Source organism: Ascaphus truei, chromosome 2 (genome assembly GCF_040206685.1).
Source record: "Ascaphus truei isolate aAscTru1 chromosome 2, aAscTru1.hap1, whole genome shotgun sequence".
In the NCBI taxonomy this organism is placed as follows: Eukaryota; Metazoa; Chordata; class Amphibia; order Anura; family Ascaphidae; genus Ascaphus; species Ascaphus truei.
The window spans coordinates 74295071-74316647 of NC_134484.1; positions in this window are offsets into that span (position 1 = coordinate 74295071).

Genomic DNA, 21577 nt, shown 5'->3' on the forward strand with positions numbered 1-21577 from the left:
CATCTGCTTGTGACCCCGACTATGCTATCTGCTGCCTGCCTCTGACCTCTGCTTGTGACCCCTACCACACTCCCTGCTGTTCCTGCCACTGGAATACACTCCAGCCATAGATCAACCCTTGACAGAATAAATAGGCCCTACCATGGATTCCGCCGGAAAAGACTTTACCCAGGCTCGGACGAGGGCATGTTTTCAACCGTCTTGGTCTCATGAAAGAACATGGTGCCATCCAGGAAGAACGTTTTGCCCGCTTGGAAGAAATTGCCGTCCACTCAGACACAAGAACCACCTCCGCAGAAGCTGAAAACCGTGAACTGTGGGCAGCTTTAATTGCTGCATCTGTTGAAAACACTGTGTCTATGCAAACCGCGCCCCATGTAACCCTTCCGGAATTTTTTGGGGGGAAGAAACACTCCCGGGTTTCCTCAGCCAATTCAGATTTCTTTTTCAGTGACAGCCCAAAATCTATGATACTGAGGTGGCCAAGGTGGGACTAATTATCATCCTGCTCAAGGATGAGGCCCTTGCTTGGGTCTTCCCTATGTTAGAACAGAATAGCCCACTACAAAGGGTTCTGGAGGGATTTATCAAAGCCATGAGCCTGATTTTTGATGACCCAAACCGTGGTGCAACTCTGAACAATCTTCTGCAAGGAAGATGTTCAACAGCTGAGTACGCCGCTGAGTTCTGCAGATGGGTTACCGATACAGAGTGGAATGAGGCACCCAGAGATATCTTTTTCAGCAGGGTCTCTCTGAGCAAATTAAGTACGAACTGGCCAAAGTGGTGCCTCCAGAGGGGTTTAAGGAATTCGTATGTTCATGCATTCAAATCGATCAAAGGATTTCAGAAAGGCGATTGGAGAGACAGGGGTTCATGCCAAACAACTCCGAGGTCAGAGATGTCAGCACCCCAAGACGTTCTAGGGAGGCCGAGGAAGAGCCGATGCAAGTAAACACATTGCGTGGACCTATTTCAACTGGAGAAAGGAATAGATGCTGAACAGAAAATCTCTGTTTGTATTGTGGAAATGAGAGGCATTATCTCGCCGATTGCCCAAATAAGTCCAGGCGGTCCTCTTTCCAGAGCCCTAGGAGAAATCAGCTGCACGCCATTTCAAAGACTGTTTTCTCTGCTTCTCAGAATAAAGGTAATCCTCCTTCTCTGCATCCACACCTCTTGGTCCCTATTATAACCGAGGACGAAACACATTGTTTTTCAACCACAGTAATGGTCGACTCAGGGGGACAGGACATTTTATGGACATAGAATTCGCCAAGAGCCATTCAGTACCTTTTATAGCCAAGGAATCGCCAGAAAAGATGGAAGTCATTGACGGTTCTCCTTTGAGCTCTGGACCTGTTACCCATGAGACCAGTAACATAACACTAATCATGGAGCCTATCAATCATGAGAAGATTTCATTTAATCTCATTCCTTCACCTTTGTTTCCAGTGATTCTGGGAATTCCATGGCACATGATCCACAACCAACTAATCGACTGGAAGGCACTCACGTTTCCTTCTGAGCACTGCCAGCTAGCCTGCCTACCTAAAAAACTCCTATACCAGAGTGTGTAGGAATACATAAGATTTCCTCATCCCAAGAAAATCTACTGCCAATCTACTGCCAACTCCATACATGAGTTTTTGCATGTGTGTGACAAGAAGAACGCGGATACACATCGTTCTCACGACTGCCCCATTAAATTATTACCGGGTGCTCCAATTCCTTTTGAAAGAATCTATTCCCTCTCAGAACCAGAATAGAAGGTCCTCAATGACAACCTGCAGGAGAACCTGTAGAAGGATTTAATCTGACCCTCCACTTCCCCAGCAGGCACTGCTCTCGTCTTCGTGGGAAAGAAAGACGGTTCTCTACGTCCCTGCATTGACTATCCGGAACTAAATAAGATCACAGTGAAGAACAGGTATCCATTACCTCTGATTCCCGAACTATTGGAAAGAATTCGGTCAGCCAAGATCTTTACCAAATTAGATCTCAGAGGAGCATATTATTTGGTCCGCAACCGACCCGGTGACAAATGGAGGACAGCTTTCCGAACCCGTTATGGGCACTATGAATACCTGGTGATGCCCTTTGGACTCTGTAATGCTCCTGCTACCTTCCAAAATTTGATTAATGATGTTCTCCGAGAGTTATTGGACCAATTCGTAGTGGCATACCTAGATGATAGCCTAGTCTTCTCATGTAACATCATGGATCACCAGAAACTTGTCCGGATTGCCCTAGAGTGTCTCCGTAAGCACAAATTGTACAACATTTTATCAAATTACAAAAATGCGAATTCAAAACGACCAGCATGCAATTTCTCGGTTACGTCATCTCCCCTGAGGGTTTGAGTATGGACCCAGGCAAGATTCAAGCCGTGGTGGAATGACCAATTCCTCCAAATGAGAAGGACATTCAGAGATTTGTGGGCTTTGCCAATTTCTATAGACTTTTTATTAAAACTTTCTCTGGCTTCATTGTCCCAATCACCCGACTCACATGGAAAGAATTCCCCTTCAAATGGTCGCCTGAAGCGGATGCGGCATTTGAACAATTTAAGTCACTTTTCATATCTGCCCCTATCCTCATCCATCCAAATCCAGAACTACCATTTATCATGGAAGTGGATGCATTCGACACCGCTGTTCGTGCCATTCTGTCACAAAGAATTGGACCCAAGATGCTCCTTCATCCATGTGCCTTTTATTCGTACCAAATGACAACAGCTGAAAGAGATTATGACATCGGGAACAAAGATCTTTTGGCTATAAAAGCCGCATTCTCTGAGTGGAGACATTTACTTGAGGGGGCCAATCACCCGGTTACTGTCTTTACGGATCACAGGAAATTAGAATTCATTCGATCCGAAAAGAGACTTTCTGCGTGACAAGCCAGGTGGGCTCTCTTCTTCGCAAGATTTCAGTTCCACATCTTATACCGCCCTGGCTCCAAGAATGGGAAAGCTGACGCCTTGTCACGGTCATTGCCTAATCCTAGTTCTGATAAAGAGCAAGAATAAACTATTCTTTCAAAAAGAAATGTATTTGGGCGCCACATTCTCCGCCGATCTCCTCACACGAATAAAGGGAGCCTACTCAAATGACTCTTTTCTTAAAAACCCTCCTCCGGAAGCTGAACTATTTCTATGTGATGGTCTGTGGAACTGTACGGACCATCTGTTCATCCCTAAAGAGGTAAGATTAGATGTGCTCCAATTAATGCACAACTCCCGACCCGCTGGTCACCCAGGTGTCCTCAAGACACAGGAACTGTTGTCCCGCTCTTTTTGGTGGCCTAAATTAGCACAAGATGTTAAAGACTATGTCCTCTCCTGTGAGACCTGTGCTAGGACCAAGACTCCTCGAGCATCAACTGTTGGTTTGCTGCAGCCTCTTCCGATTCCTACTCGTCCTTGGGGGTCCATATCAATGGATTTTATTGTTGACCTTCCCAGATCAAGTGGACATAATACCATTCTGGTACTAGTGGATCGACTTACAAAGATGGCTCACTTCATTGCAGCACAGAATCTTCCTTCAGCAGACCAGACAGCCAAGTTTATATTAATCACAGGGGAAAATATAACCAATTTTTTGCTGAAAGGTGCCGGACTGATTGTTCACCTTTTCACTATGGGATGGACTTTGTTGCCATTTGTTTCTAGGGAGTTTTTACAGGGTCAAGGGTAGTACCGTAGGACATTACTTTTTGCCCTTTGGGAATGGGCCTGAAGAAGGGGTCCTAATCCCGAAATGTTGCCCCCCTTCCCTTGCATTATCACCTTGTTTGCACTCACACCCTTTACCCCCTCCCCATCCCACCCTTTCCCTTCACCTTGTTTTTTCCCTTCTCCCTTGCCGCTTTTGTTCTGGTATTGTGTTTTACTTATACCCCTTAATGGTTTGTGCTTTTTTTCCTCCATTAAAACATTTGGCTTATAACTTATCTATTTGTCTTTTATGCGTGCTGAGAACATTGTATTTGGAGGAAATAGGGCTCCTCCTTGTTCCACGTTGCACCATCTAAAGCTATAGTAACTTCTTTTTGTGTGCTGTCTATTTTTTGTTTTTTTTAATATATGTTATGGGTGTATGTAACAGCTACAGACAAGATCAAAATGTGAGATCGCTAAAGTCTTGAAAGAATTTAGCCTATTGGTGTCTTTTGAGAGTCTCTGGTAGGATTTTCCAGATGAGAAGAGCATAGTAACAAAAGAAGGAGCAACCAGATTTCTTGTTGAACCTTGGAACTGTGAGCAGACTTTTGGAGTCAAATCTCAGGTGATCAGACCTGCATGTGGTAAGGGTGAGGAGCTTGATCACATAGGCGGGTAGATTTCCCAGAAAGTATTTGAAGACAGGAAAAATTAAAATTGCACTTAGACTCAATTGATGGCCAGACCATGTAAATGCGTAGTGCTATAGACTTCACAACAGTAGGATAGGTAAATAAATGAATAACCAGATACTTGCGGGGGGGACCCCTAAACATAAGCTTGATAGAAGGCAGGTACTGGGTTGCAATCCTGGATGATGAGCTCACTAATAAGTGACGCTGTGGTAAACAATGATACCAGGAAAACTAAGCATAATAACACCCTAAAATGTACCAAATGTCTAGATAAAGTCATGAACAGGAAAACATGTAGCAAGCGATTGACTCACTCTGAGTGCTGCAACGTCCATGTGATCCACAGGTTGAGAAAGCGCTCTGTAAAGCGTGAAACGTTGGTGGGGCTCTCCTTTGCCCTTTTTTCCATGACCAATAAATCATTTTTTTATGGGATACGCACCTTCCTCTCCACTACTTTTTTCATACTTATAGTAGTGCTCTTCCAGTTTTCTTCCTTTCAATTGATGGCCAATCTAGTTCTCTGAGCATTTTGCAGTGATATGTGTTGTAGTTACATTGTAGGATAAAGTGGCATATTGAGTTGTAGAGGGTGTCTTGTTAGCTAAGATGAGTTTTCAAGTCTTGAAAAATCAAATTGAAATGCTTGTCTAAGGTCAGAGAGGCTAGGGCTGTGTGCATATAAGATCTAATACAAATAACGATGGGCATTATAATCATTCTAAAAGAACCACAAATGTATACATACTTCTTAAAAATTGGAACATCCCACAAAAGCGACTGCATAGGCAGTATCAGTCAAATGCCCATATTATTCAGTCATGGATAACATTTTTACTGTCTCATGGATTAGGCATTACACATCACACTGGCTAATTGGAAGCTCTATCTTCAGGGGATCCCCAGAGCTGAAAATAGTTTGTTTCAGCTCCATTGTCCCTTGTTCCCTATCCATGTAATAAAAGGTGGTGGGAAAAACAACAACAACAAAGACAAGTTTGGGGAATTACACCTTTAAGGTCCATACTAGTAACACAGATATCGTAGGATAATTTCCAGAAATTCACCATTGACTACAATTTTAAGCTACACTCTTCCTGTCCCCTCCAAGAATGAAGGTGTTAAGTAATGGGATTCTTTAAAAGTTTGATCAAATATTTATTTTCCCCTGTGATTAATATAAACAGTGCTCAAAGTTTTTTGTTCCGACAAAATAACCATGTTCCTATTCAATGGAATAGAGACAAGAAACAGTTAGCTTATAAAATAAATTAGAATGATGGTGCCACAGTACTGGCAGGAAGTTATGTGCGTACTGCCAAACTAGCTGTTTTAATTGGGCCTTTTATGGCTTACATTTTTCCTGCACATACAGTTGTTTCTTCATTAGAAGTCTCTTGCAACTTACACAGGTTGCGTTACATTTAGCTCTGCTATAAGAAGTCTAACATGAGTTAATTACCACTGCTGAATCATCTACAGGTGTTCAACAGGTGCTGTGTGGCATGAATCTTTTCATTTGACTTCCGTGTTATCATTTTGCAATGCATGCTTTAATTGTGTTATTCTAGAGCATTCATGCATTGCACACCTGGAATCTCATGTTATACTGTAGCTGCCTACAATTTATCAAAATTATAAATCATCCTAGCTACAATTTATGATTAAAGTTACTTACTTGAAGCTGTAATCTTACATTAAAATACATTTCTATAGTTGTACGGATGTAGCCCAACTTTCATTATGGTAGCAATCAGGGTTTTTTAAACAGAGTGACCGTGTACATGCTGAGACTTTGACAAATCATTTATGGGTACTGTAAGTATCAAAATCAAAATGTTCCAGCACGCCTAGAATACATATTTATTCACTCCAATTAAGTTCAAGTTGCAAAGCAAAAAAAAAAAACACAAGTCATGGGTAAGTACAGTACTGCTGCGACACACTTTATTCGAGCAAATACCCAGTATGTACCTGGCAGATACCTGGAATGCGCCGCTCCTCACCTCTGACAAGCCCCGTTGCATTTGCCTTCCCAGCCTGGGTTCATGCCTGGCTGATGGGCGGCTGATCTGTTAAATGATAATGATTAGGATTTAATAGGCTGCAATGCTTCGCGTGTCTACCAGATGGCATAAATTCATGAATTGTAATGCAGTATATATATATATACTGTGCAGTATTGCAGCCAGCGGGAATAAAATGCTTTAATCCCTGCCTGGAAAATAACTCAATGCACTCGGGCAGAAAACAGTCATAAACCTCAATACACCCGGGTATACCCGAATTCGTGGGACTAGCCAAGCTCGAATAAAGTGTGTCGCCAGTGTATCAACAATGTCAATTGCAATGTCAAAATCAATGTTGCAGCACCTCAAAGAGTATCCAGGTGTCAAGTTCAAATATTTTTTTTTCTCATGCGCAAGGAATATGGGACAGCGGAAAATCTTGGAATGGACTAAAACCACAAGCTTGAATACTTACATAAAAGTAAGATATAAGTGATATTTTAACAGCTAAATTGTGGTTAAAAGAAGGCAAGCTTTCAAGACCAGTAAGGCTCCTTCTTCAGATGGATGTAATACTGTTATTCCATTATTATACAGCTAACACATTTATTTCAGTTATTTTCATTAATATTATATATTCTATTAAGCACTGAAATAACTGTACTCATTTTCAAGCAATGGTTGTTGAATAGAGAGTAAACATACAATGGTCCAATAGGTATAAAGTATTAATTGATAATACACAAATCCCTTGTTATAACATTTTTTATTTTCCTGCATCAGGTGAGCATTGAATGTTGTCCCTACTCTCCCGTTGGCATGGAAATCAGTACAGTATGGTTAGAAAACGTTGGTGTTGTTCATTATTCATCTATACTACAGTATGTATGCTACAGTCCTTCAACCAATGCATAAATAAAGAATTGATAAACAGGAAACAGCCATTCATATCTCAAAAAGATAGCTGGAAAAAATACTAGAACCTCCAACAGTCCAATAATATAAAATATAGTATAGATATATTGTAGACAGCCTAGGTATTCTCAGCAGCTTTTGAATGCAGGTATATGAAGTAGCTTAGCAGTACAACTTAATGGTTGATGTAGAAGATAAAGACTTATCCGAGTATATATGCGGATTGAGCCCAAATGCTCTGTGTGAATGACTGGCGGGGATATGCACTATAGAGGAGAATTTAATTACCTCTGAAGCCCCGCTCGAAGTTGAAGTTCTTTTTCCGTCTCTCTGAGTTACGGTGCACTGTGGAGCTGCTCGCAATGAAGCACCGTCTCCTTACAACCAAGAAATGTGAGTCCCATGTATCGAGCCCTGCAAGGCTGTTACGTGTCCCTCCAATCGAAAGACAGGATGGAAAAAAGGAGCGCAGGATTGGCTGGACATCGAACCCAAGAAAAAAGCACTAACCAACTCACCGGGTAAATACAAAAATAAAAAACAAAGGACATACTGGGGACAAAAGGGGAATTCTCCTCCTACGCGTTTCACGCTGAACAGTACTTTCTCAAGGAATATGCTGAGGCAGGTACACAGGTAAGTTACAAAGCCCCCTCCTTCTAACAAGAACATCTGACCATAGTTAAATGTAATGATCAGATGGTGACATGAGCAAACATCACACAGATTAACTTGAATGAAATCACCAGCTATATTAATTACGTGTAGTTTAAGATATACATTTAAATTTAAACTTATATTATTCACAATCCAATGGAATAGATGGAAAGTTAAATGGACAAATGTGTATGTTTATCCAAGGTAGTTTGAACTATATCAATAAACATGGAACATATAGGATCATATGTTTGCTGCTATTTATTAGATCTGAAATTAGTTGTGTTTAATAATATCTTAAGCTGGTGGTGTAAAGCATATCAAGAAAAATGATGCCTTGATGTTATTCATGATGGTACAATGGTATATATAAATATATATTGACGGACACGCACATGGATAAAAATATTTAAACAGGTACCTGAAATTGTATTGTATGTCTTTATTTATATAGCGCCATAAATGTACATAGCGCTTCAAAGTAGTAATACATATCATATAAATAACAAATACCGTATATTCCGGCGTATAAGACGACTTTTTAACCCTGGAAAATCTTCTCTAAAGTCGGGGGTCGTCTTATACGCCGGGTATCGTCTTATACGCCGGCAAAGCAGTGGCAGGCAGAAGCTCCATGCTGCTGCTGTTTCCCTGTGCTTGCAGAGGGGGCGGGGCGTCTCTGCACACAGACACAAGCCCTCCTCTTCCTGTCTTTACTCCTCCAGTGTTCAGCAGCGTGGGGAACCGAGCATGCAGTACAGGTGTGTGTGTGTGTGTGTGTGTATGTGTGTGTGTGTGTGTGTATAGTGATGTGTGTGTGTGTGTATAATGATGTGTGTGTGTGTGTGTATAGTGATGTGTGTGTGTGTGTGTATAGTGATGTGTGTGTGTGTGTATAGTGATGTGTGTGTGTATGTATAGTGATGTGTGTGTGTGTGTGTGTATAGCGATGTGTGTGTGTGTGTGTGTGTGTGTATAGTGATATGTGTGTGTGTGTGTGTGTATAGTGATGTGTGTGTGTGTATATATATATATATATATATATATATATATATATATGTATAGTGGTGTGTGTGTGTGTGTGTGTATATATATATGTATAGTGGTGTGTGTGTGTGTGTGTGTGTATATATATATATATGTATATATATATGTATAGTGGTGTGTGTGTGTGTGTGTGTGTGTGTGTGTGTGTGTGTGTGTGTATATATATATATATATATATATATATATATATATATATATATATGTATAGTGGTGTGTGTGTGTGTGTGTGTGTGTATATATATATATATATGTGTGTGTGTGTGTGTGTGTGTGTGTGTGTATATATATATGTTTAGTGGTGTGTGTGTGTGTCTATATATATATATATATATAATGTATGTATAGTGGTGTGTGTGTGTGTGTATATATATATATATATATACTGGTGTGTGTGTGTGTGTATCCCAAACTCTATATTTTAACTGGAAAAGTTGGGGGGTCGTCTTATACGCCGGAATATACGGTAATATAAAGAACAGATCATGGGAATAAGTGATTCAGACATACTGTAAAAGTAACATTAAGGAAGGAGTCCCTGCTCCGAGGAGCTTACAATCTAATTGGTAGGTAGGGAGAACGTACAGAGACAGTAGGAGGGAATACTAGTAAGTGCGTCTGCAGGGATCAAGCTTTATGTGTCATGTGTCCATGATTATCCAGTGCTACTCAAATGCTTCTTAAAGCAGATGTGTCTTAAGGTGTGTCTTAAAGGTGGATAGCGAGGGGGCTAGTCGGGTATTGAGGGGAAGGGCATTCCAGAGGTGTGGGGCAGAAAGTGAGAAATGTTTAAGGCGGGAGAGAGCTTTAGATACAAAGGGGTAGAAAGAAGACATCCTTGAGAAGAACGCAAGAGTCGGGATGGTGCATAGCGAGAAATTAGGGCTGAGATGTAAGGAGGGGCAGAAGAATGTTAAGCTTTAAAAGTGAGCAGGAGAATTGAGTGTGAGATACGTGATTTAATCGGAAGCCAGGAGAGGGATTTCAGGAGGGGAGATGCGGAGACAGATTTAGGAAAGAGTAGAGTGATTCTGGCAGCAGCGTTTAGGATAGATTGTAGGGGAGACAGGTGAGAGGTAGGAAGGCCGGACAGCAGGAGGTTGCAGTAATCGAGACGTGAGAGAATGAGGGCCTGAGTCAGAGTTTTAGCAGTTGAGTAACAGAGTATAGGGCGTATCTTTGTGATATTGCGGAGGAAAAAGCGACAAGTTTCGCTCGGAAAAATCTAAAAAGAAACATAGCAGCAATAGTTAATTAGTAATGTTTCAAACTAGAGATATTACACAAGAGTGAGCCTATAGAGGTGTATTTATGCCTCTGCCTATATATTGAAGAGTCGAATAGAAAAATAATATTTTGTTGATTATACCTATTGAACAATGTATATAGGCGGTTAATAGCAATATTAATTCTTGAATTATATAACAAACAAGAAATATATCACCATATGAAATCTATTGTTATCTTAATAAAGTATTGAAATGTATCCACATATAGACTCTAAATGTTTACATAGAACATTTAAAAAATATGCATAGCTGCCAGAATCTTAAATATAAGTTATGCATAATCTAATACACATTTCATCTCACATATTGCTGTGAACGTTACATACAGTATTAGACAGCATAATGAATGATGATGATAAACAATACAGATGATGAATTGGAGAGTAGAAACTATATTAGTTGTATTTATATGAACAACAACCATAATAATCCATTGAAACACATCCATATCGAGGTATAGATCAATATTGATATAGTATTGTTGCAATAACTTTCAATAGATCTATAAAGATCATTACTGATATACTTTCATTGCAAAAACATTAAAGAAAATATTTGAGGTCCCATTCTGAGTTTAACCCTTTGGGTACTAAGGTATTAAGAGAGAAATTAGTTTGATCATGAGAGTTTGAATGGCACTGTAGGGATCCCCGCTGTGTTAATCCGATGGACCATTAAGAATCTCACAGAAATGTTGAGGCACTTACTGTGAGACTGCCCCAGAATCTCCCTGAATTTCCCAGGTAAGTGTTCTCACTGAGCAACAGTAAGTAAACTTACTCCGGATATTACAGAAAGTATACAACGCAAGTTTATCAGAGACTTTATTGATTTAATGGATATAAAAGTTTTTAGATATAAGTTTAATCGCTCAAAAGGAAAAACTTATATACAAAAACGAGTGAGTCTTCCACAGAGTGGGAAGCCTCAAGGAGTGACGTACTGTAGAGCCTGACTCAGATCCTGGCCATAGAGACAATACCTCTATGCAGATTAGACCTTTACCATCTACCCCCTCTCTGTCTACCACCTCTTTTTTTAGAGCGAATGGGCCTCAATTGCGATGTCCCAGATCAAGAAGAATGAGAAGGGGCTTGGGTAGATCAGTTAAGGGACCGAAACAAATGGGGGTATGTCGAGAAGGCACCAAAGAAACCATCCAAGAAAGTTCAGGGATCCCGTCACAAATAATGAATCTATCCAATAAGGTGCTTAGCTCTGATCATATGTCAGTGTTATCAAAAGAACTCACCTTTTGTCCTACAAACAGGTTGGATAAGTTCAAATGCATCAAACATTTGCACCTGTTTTCACAAAAGTTATGCCTACACAAATTCTTTAAACGCCGCCAATATATGTCTAATCTCAATTCTTCCCAAGAAGACCTTAGCGACAGCGATTTTGCTTTGCTTCAGGTTACCGAAGACTTGATAGAAGAGAATGAGAGGCCACCAGGAAAGGGCATCTTTACCAACCTTAAAGGTAAATCTACTTTTACACCCCCCATAGAATCTTGCACAAATGTGGATGTATTTACACAGTTGGTCTCTAATGACATCATGACTCTGAATACTGAAATACATAAACATAACTTAAATTACAGAGAACATAGAGCCTTAAGAGATCCGGAGAATGACGACACCATCGTCATTAAGCCCTCCGATAAGGGGCAACATTGTAATACTCCAGAAAGAGGCCTATGTTGAAGAGGGATTACGCCTTTTATCAGATACCAACTGTTATAAGATATTGCTCAATGACCCAACCAAACAGTTCCAAGATGAACTCATACAGATACTCAAGGATGGACTTGAAAATAAGGTAATATCATAGAATGCATATAATTCCATCTTCATAAAAATCCTATTTTAGCAACATTCTATTATTTACCTAAAGTCCACAAAAGCAAGGACCCACCACCAGGCAGACCTATAGTGTCCGGGATCAGCAATCTAATGCCAGTATCTATTTGGACCGTTTCCTTAGAACTTTTGTTGGTTTCCTCCCCTCTTACTTGATGGATATTATAGATGTGCTCTCAAGACTTGAGGGCATATCTGTGGACCAACATACACTCTGTCACCATCACGTTGAGGGTTTATACACAAGTATACTTCACCAGGTGGGCTTACAGGCAGTATCACACTTTTTGAAAGCCCATGATATACACTCCAGCCTCCATAATGCTTTTGTGATCAAGATTTTGGATTTCGTACTCACCAAAAACTTTTTTACCTTCAACAATAAAATATACCATCAACTAAAGGGAACGGCCATGGGCACCACTTGCGCTCCCACCTACACCAATTTATATTTGGGTTGGAGGGAGGAGGCAGTGGTGTTCATGGAGGCCAACAAAGTATTCACTGATAGCATCCTACTTTGGGCGAGATATATAGACGTCTTATTATTATGGAATGGCTCTGAACATCTGCTAAAGGACTTTATTGATAGGCTCAATATAAACGACATCAACTTGACACTCACATACAGTATCATTGTGACACCAGGAAAGCTGACTTCCTTGATCTAACCATCATGAAAAGGAATGATGGTAGATTGGAAAGCACCATTTTCCGCAAACCTACATCCACCAAGACTTTACTCATGGCCACAAGCCATCATCCACTACCCACGATCAATAACATAGCTACAGGCCAATTCTTGCACCTACGACGAACCTGTTCGAGTGTTACTGAATTCAAATTACAATCAGTGGAAATGACGAATCGTTTTCTGGCACGTGGTCACAGCAAATGAGTAATCAAGCGAGCCTATCAAAAGGCACTCCATACGCATAGACCCCATCTCCTCACACAAAATCAAGGGACAGATAATCCCGAAGATAAGACTATCAGATTCATTAGTACGTATAATGATCAGCGGGGATCTATCCGCCAAAGTCTACAAAGACACTGGCATATCTTAACAGAGGACAGCGACCTATCACAGGTTTTGAGGTCTTCACCTAACATGGTGAGCAGACGTTCACGCAACTTGAGTGATCGACTTATACACAGTCATTTAATGGAAACTAAGAACAGGACATGGTTGGGTCAGAAACCTAAGAGTTTCTATACCTGCGGCCGATGTAAAGCGTGCTCATCAATGACTGTGGCTAAAAGCTTCTCTGACTCTAAGAGATTGGTTTCCTTCCCGATCAAAACGTTTATAAATTGCCTGACAACTGGTGTAGTTTATTTGATCACCTGTACATGTAACAAAAAGTACATTGGAGACACCCATAGAGCCCTTAAAATAAGGGTCTTGGAGCACCTGGGTTCGGTACGCAACCATTGCAATACCATCGCCAGGCATGTCAACGCTAAACATGGGGGTGATGTCAATGCTTTTAGCTTCATAGGCATAGAGCATGTCCCATGGGGCCCATGAAGAGGAGACTGGGACCGCCAGTTACTGCAGAGGGAATGCAGGTGGATCCATACCTTGGGAACACTTGCACCCCACAGTATGAATGAGGGTTTCATTTATTCTTCCTTCATTTGAAACATCTGCAGGTACCTATACTTTATTTGTCTTAAATTAGCTGTTTTATGTTATCTGATGCCTATGTGCTTATCATGGTTTATTTTTTATCATCTTTTACTCCTGGGTAGTGGGATCCAGGGATACAGTTTAATCCTAGAGACCCATTTTGTCCTTCGGGGCGGGTCAACCAGGGTAGCACACTCCTACATCCACTACATCTCCCACATAGTTGTATTGTACCTGCAGCAAACATACCACTCTGCTCTCAATATCACACTTTGCCTTATCCCGTTTTGTCTTCTTGTGTACTTAGTGTGCGACCTCTAGTGGATATATTCTGTTATAGTTCACTCCTATGATTTGTGCACCATGTACCTGATGGCTGCGTTATGTAAATATTTGTATGTACTTATTTATACTGTATATGGGACTCATTAGTTTCTTCTGTGGATATCATATCTTTATGTACACAGTTATATTCATTACCTTGCGTGCAATGAAAAGGGGACTATTGTGACTTCGTCACTTTCTCTGTGCTTTTATAAAATGAATTCAGCCAAGTCAGAGGCAATACATTTAACTTTATCAGATATTGAGGTAAAACTAATCAAACTAAATTTCAATCATAACTGGAATAATGTAACATTGAAATATTTGGGATCTTTCTCACAAAAAAATATCAATCTCTTTATAAATATAATTACCCAGAGCTTTTCACAAGAATTAAACGGGATATTTTATTATGGAAAGGTCACCAAATCTCCTGGATGGGCTGTATTATATCAGTCAAGATGAATGTCCTCCCGAAACGGCTTTACTGTTTTCAGACACTACCGGTCACTATTCCCATAAAATATATAAGAGATTTACAGTATAAAATCATGCAGTTTATATGGGGTAACAAAAGACCAAGAGTGGCGAGATCAGTTATGCTCGTACCCAGAGAAAGAGGGGGTCTGGCGGTCCCTTATATTAGGAAATATTATTTAGCTTCCAATTTGAAACAGATTATTTTTTGGCACTCTCGGGAAAATCAATATAGGTGGGTAGATTTAGAAAATATAATTAATAGCTCCGCAGCTCTCCCGGCCCTTCTGTGGAATAATAAGCCAACAAAATGTTCTAGACTAGACTTTTTTGATTCAGCGGTAATAAACTTTTCTCTTAAAATTTGGCATAGGGTCAAAATGTATTATCAACTATTTTCAGCTCCCTCGAGATGTACCCCTATTTTTGACAACCCTGACTTTGGTTTGGGTTGGTTTACTGGTACTTTTGCTTAATGGAAGGCTAAAAAATAGTTAGAGACGTGGGGGATATGCTATTGAATGGTAAATTGTTAAATTTCAATGATTTTTGTCAGAAATACTCTTTCACGGGTGCTGAGGTGTTCAGATTTTTACAAGTTTCCCATTGTCTTAGGCAGTTGACTCCGGGTGGGTCTTTCCCAAAGTGTTCTGTATTCAAAGAATTATGTAGAAAAATAAACTAATCAGTGTGGTCTTATCTCAACATTGTATCAAGTTATTATTTCTCGGGAATTTAATGCTCCTTGCACACATCTTTATATGGATCAATGGGCCCATGATTTTAAGGTAGAGATTTCTTGGGAAGATTGACAAGATATTGTAATGTAAATTATTGTTACACATTCTGACTGCGGCGAGACGTGCAATCGCAGGGGCCTGGAAAAATTCCCAACCCCTCTACAGGAGAGAGATTATCTCAAGAGTAAATGAGGTGCAATCTATGGAAAGACTAACAGCCTATGTGAGACATAACTCAAGAAGATTTCAAAAAGTTTGGGAGCCCTGGTACTCTAGGGGGAATATGTGAATTATTTGAGTTACTGTGGACCGAGGGCTGTATTTTCTCTTAGAGAGTTGGGTACTCTGTGTAGTGTGTGGAGATGTGGTTGTCTAGCATCATATATATAATTTTTATACCTGTGTTAAAATGGTGGTACTTTTCCCCCTCCATCCCACCCTTTCTATTTATGCATCCCTTTCCCTATGATTTTCTAAAAACTCAAATAAAAAATAAGTTACACAAAAAAAAAAGGGAAGAGGAAAAGCCTCTGGAGGAAGACAGTGAGAAAGTGCAGAGGAGAGCTGAAATTCAGACACAGACTGCTCACACTTCTGCTGTCCTGAAGGAAGACAGCTCCAAGGTAAGGACCCACACTGCATTTCCACATCTTGTTAGTCTGGACCTTGTTTAGCTAACCAGCCCGGTAGATAGGTGTAACAGGGGACTTACCCTGTTCAGAAAACTTGCCTGTAATCCAACAGTGTGCTAGTTAATTGACCAGCACCTGGCTGATTAGAGGTGTCAGAAAAAGTCTGTCTCTGAGACAGGAAGGGAGAATTTCCTCAGCACACAAGGGTGCTGACAAGAGGAAAGAAGTCTTGAGCAGAAAGGCTCTGCTGAGATCAAGACACTCAAAGACCTATATTCCTGGACACAGGGGACCCAGGAACCTACCAGAGACTGACATGAAGGGACACCTGCTTTAAGGTATCTCTTGAGACTTTGGGGAATAAGGTGGTAATCGGATTATCCCTCCAGCCCTGGAGAAAGGGACTGGGGAAGTAAGTTAGCCCTTAAACAGGTCTAGGCGTTTGTTGTTTTCATATGTTTTGCTGTGTTAAAAGGGACAGGCACAATAAAGCCTTATTTTAATTTCACCTTAAAAATGGTCTCCATTGCATACCTCTGCACACATCTTACAATAGGCTTGCCTAAGTTTAGTTAATTTCCCTAAAGGGGAATAAGTTTTTGTTTATGCTTTGTTTGTCTTAAAGGGATAGGGTGCGTATTTTGTTGTTATTGTGGACAAATAAAACCACCAGACTATTACTTCACTGGAAGAACTGTGTCGCCTCCTCACTAAGCATGGCCATCCTTCCACACCCCTTAGTGTATTACATTAGCAGAGCAATACCAGCTAATTTCTTCTCATTCGTCTTATGTATATGTAGCCATGCCTGGCTTTGCTACAAATCTACCCTGCCTGACATGTAAGTCCTGGTATTAGTGCAGGTAGTGTTAGGTCCAATCCAGGGTTTTCTCCACCAGTAAGCAGCTCCTTGAGTGACAGGGGGAGGCGGGACAAGGCCTGTGTTCTGCCCAATCCTGGGCTCAGACCTTGAACCCTCCCCCTGGGACTTAAGGGGTTGCACTTCCTAAATTGAGTTGGTTGTCTCTCACTTTTGAGAGAGACTGGTCTCACAGAAGAGGCGTGCAGTGCTCTGTTACCTTCTATCCCCTTCATTAGTGAAGTGGGAGCGAGTACCATTCACCCTGATCCACTAGGCAGCAGGGGAAGAGCTGGGACTGCCTTCAGTGCCCATGGTGGAGGTTTTTAAGTGATAAAAACAGTTAGACTACAGTTTATATATATATATATATATATATATATATATATATATATATATATTGAAACAAAGCAAAAGGAAAAAGCTGCGCCTCTGAACCAATTGGGTATAATCAAAACTATTAATCTAAAATTTGTATAAAAAACGGGGGGGGGGGGGTGTAATATAGTATGAAGTGAAAATAGGATTATAAAATAAGAATGAACTCCTATTAATAGTACATAATTAGCTAACAAATACTCATAAAACACCTGGAATGTAAACAAGACTAAACACTTAACTTAAATAACTATGTAGATATAAAATATATATAAAAATGCATATTATAATTAAAAAAAGAAAAAACAAATAACTAAAGAAAAAGGATAAACCAGTCCTCAATTGTAAGTCCAAAATGAAATGGATACTTGTGCAGGGGAACTTCGGCTGCTCTCCAAAATGGACAAACCACGTCCACAGGAAATCTAAAAGAAAAAGAGAGGAGAGAGCGCACGCCCCATAGCGTAAAAAGGTAATTTAATGAGGGAAGGGGGGGGTAAGGGGGGTGGTTAAAATGCACTCACAAGGGTACAAGTAATAAAGGCATTATGTGATTATAATCACCACCATCCGGTTCTTGCTTTGTGTCTTTAATGCAGTCCGGTCTCGGAACAGGATGGGTCCGCGTCCCAGCTAGTAGAGAAGGCCAACGGGTATCACACGTCCTTCGAGAGTTCAGGAAAGTGTGGCTCTGTATTCCTCAAGCCTCCGTAGCATCGGCGCAGATCTCGGTCTGTTCTCTGCGCTGTATGATGACGTAATGTCGTAGCGTCTGACGTAATGACGCTCCCTTACGCGTTTCGTCACTCGGCGGGTGACTTTCTCAAAGGGCGGTACTGAGAGAGGGTCTGTCCGCTATTTAAATACACGAACCAATGCCGCTTAATCAACAGAGCGCCCCTCATCAGCTGTTGATGCTTACAACTCAATACAATTGTCCACAATACTAATACACTCTAAAAGTGCCTAATAAAAACTATTTGCCTCATTGAAGGAGATTGGTTATACATATGTGTGACTAAATACTAGACATTACCGGAGCCAAGGGACTCATATATCCTATAACATATTAGATCTAAACTCATACAGGGACATACCTAAATAATATACCAAACCAAGAAATAAATATATATAAAGAATAATATCATAGCATGACTAAAGATATATAGACCCTAATAGACCCTTAATGAATCATTTATGTAACAATACTATTCCCATATAAGGGATAATACATAACAGGCAAAAACAAATTTGCATCAGAATTCAAGGAGTATACTAATGAATAATTAAAAACCACAAATTAATAAAGATTTAACTTAAAACATATATTATTATAAAAAATCAGAATGTTGATGGACAGGTAATCCCACAAGGATATATAATCCCACTGGATAAATCAAACCATTGGATTAGTTTAATATATTGAAAACGTGAAAACAGATTCCTTATGCCACGTCAAAAGGTGGTACCTGGAGGGGGGGAGAGATAGACAGCTCAAAATCATTATCTCAATACCGATTAATGAATTCATAAATGAATATTCTTAAACTATATTTATAAAAATTATAATTAATACTACAAATGAAAAAGATGTGTTAAGATAACTATATTATATATAATGTAATCTATAGCAGATCTATGTGAATGACTACACATTCTTTGTGTTTAAAAGTGTATCCCAAGTGGACATATTATACATAATTATTAACAACTATTCTATAATTATTTATATTTTTATATATTAGTGAACGTGATATCTCTGTGAAGGTGTATGTGAAACTATATATATTAATAAATAAATATATATTGAAAATTATATATAAAAAATATATATAAAAGTGCTAGAAGGTGATTGTGTAAATATAGTGACGAAACTACTTTGATAAAAGTAAATATATGATGAATTGCTTTAACCAAAGAACCACCTCAAAATAAAAAACAAACAAAAAAGTGCCCGACACGAGGAGAGGCCAACGAAAGGAAAGACCCAGACAAAGGATGGCAGAGGAATGCAGAGGAACTCCTGGAGAGGAAGGGCCGTCCAAGGACTAATTAAACTAATGTACTGACGTCCAGGCATTCATTTAATCCACCTGGACTAAGAGTCCCCAACTGGTGGATCCAAAAGGTTTCCCGCTTGCAGAGGGTCTTGAAGCGGTCGCCTCCTAGAGTACAAGGAGAAATGGTCTCAATTCTCATTACTGTCATTGTTTTTGGATCTTGTTGATGATAAAGTTTAAAGTGTCGAGAGGTCTCCTCAAACCCCAGCAGAATCCAATCCTCTGGCATCCTTCCTGATATTTTCAGTGACCATGCAATAGTGTACTGTGTAAGGAAAATTAAACCGCCCCATTCAAGCCCTAAAGTTCTCCTCACTAGAACATTTAAAAACTTTAACCCACAACAGTTTCTGGATGACCTTACCAACTGCCCATGGCACAGAATCGATTTAATTCCCGACCGTGATTCTGCGCTCGACTATTTCCAATCAGAGTTCTTAAAACTCTGCGATACCCATGCTCCACTACGCAAAATAAGGGTACGGGGGGGCCACCTTCCATGGGTTACACCTGACCTTATAGCACTCTACCAGTTCAGGGATGCCTTGTGGAAAAGCTACAAAGTAACTGACACTACCAAGGATCTCAATCACTACAGATGCCTGCGGAACGTGTGCACAAGGCAAACAAGGTATGCAAAAGCACAATATTACTCTGACAATCTCCATCAAAATACATCAAACCCAGCTAACTTCTGGAAGGTTAACAACAATATATTCCAGGCTCCTAACCATCAACAACCAAGTAATATCACTAAGGGGGATATTACTCTGACAAACCCCACTGACATTGCAAATGCATTCAATGATTACTTTGTGGGGTGTGCCACTAACTTATTAGCGAAACGCAGCACAAACCCCAAACCTGAATCTCATCCTGGGAGTACCCCTATAGTCCCACCCCCTCCCAACACTGCCCACAATTTTCAATTTAGCCCAGTATCTGAAGAGGAGATTACACAAGCGCTCCTCAAACTAAAACTAAGCAGCCAATGTGGACCCGACTTACTACAATCTAGGTTCCTACGACTTGGTGCCCCAGCCATTGCCAAACCAATTGCTTCCATAGTCAACTCTATCCTGTCTGCAGGACATATCCCTAAGACCTGGAAAACTGCCAGAGTTGTCCCAATCTTCAAAAGTGGGGACAAAAACACTGTCTCAAACTACAGGCCAATCTCACTTCTCCCAATTCTATCCAAAGTTATGGAAAAATGTGTCCACTCCCAATTAAGCGATTTCTACTCCAAGACAAATTTCCCTAGCCAATTCCAGTCTGGTTTCGTCCCAAACACTCCACCGTAACTACCCTGCTAAAAGTTTGCAATGAAATCCAGTGTGGAATGGAACGGGGACAACTCACTGGTGCAGTATTCCTAGATTTTGCAAAGGCTTTTGACACAGTTGATCATGTTATCCTGCTTAACAAACTCCAGAGCTCTGGAATAGGGAAACATGCTTTAAACTGGTTTCAGTCCTACCTATCAGGAAGATTCAAACATGTGTCCATCTCAGGCTCTAACTCCAACCCCCTGGATATCACCTGTGGTGTCCCGCAAGGCTCTGTTCTGGGGCCCCTACTCTTCTCAGTGTTCATTAATGATCTTCCCACAGCTTGTAAGGAAGCCTCAATACACATGTATGCAGATGACACAATCCTGTATGCACACAGCCATAGCCTCTCTGACCTTCAACACATACTTCAGTCTGACTTTTTGAGACTCGAAAACTGGATTTCCCAAAACAAACTGTTTTTAAACACTGACAAGACTGTAACAATGGTATTTGGGACCAAGACTAAATTTGTAAAGCTTCCAGTGACTGAGCTCCTTATTAGAACCAACGCTAAAACCACCCTAACACCTGTCACTAGTTTTAAATACCTGGGCTTATGGTTTGACTCCCACTTAACATTCGGGATGCACATTGATACCCTGACAACCAAGACCTATGCCAAACTAGGGGTACTTTACAGGAACAAATCCTCCCTAAGTCTCCTGGTCAGAAAGCGTATTGCACAGCAGATGCTAATGCCAATTATTGACTATGGAGACATAGTATATGGCTCGGCTCCTCAAACCCACCTTAGCAAACTTGACACCCTCTACAATTCAATTTGTCGTTTTGTTCTCTAATGCAACTACAACACACATCACTGCGAAATGCTCAAAGAACTAGATTGGTCATCACTAGAGTCTAGGCGCAAAGTTCACCTTTCCTGTCTCACCCTCAAATACTTTCTGGGCAAGCTACCCAGCTACCTGAACAAGCTCCTCACCCCTACCACATGCAGTACCTATCACCTGAGATCAGACTCCAAAAGACTATTTATGGTCC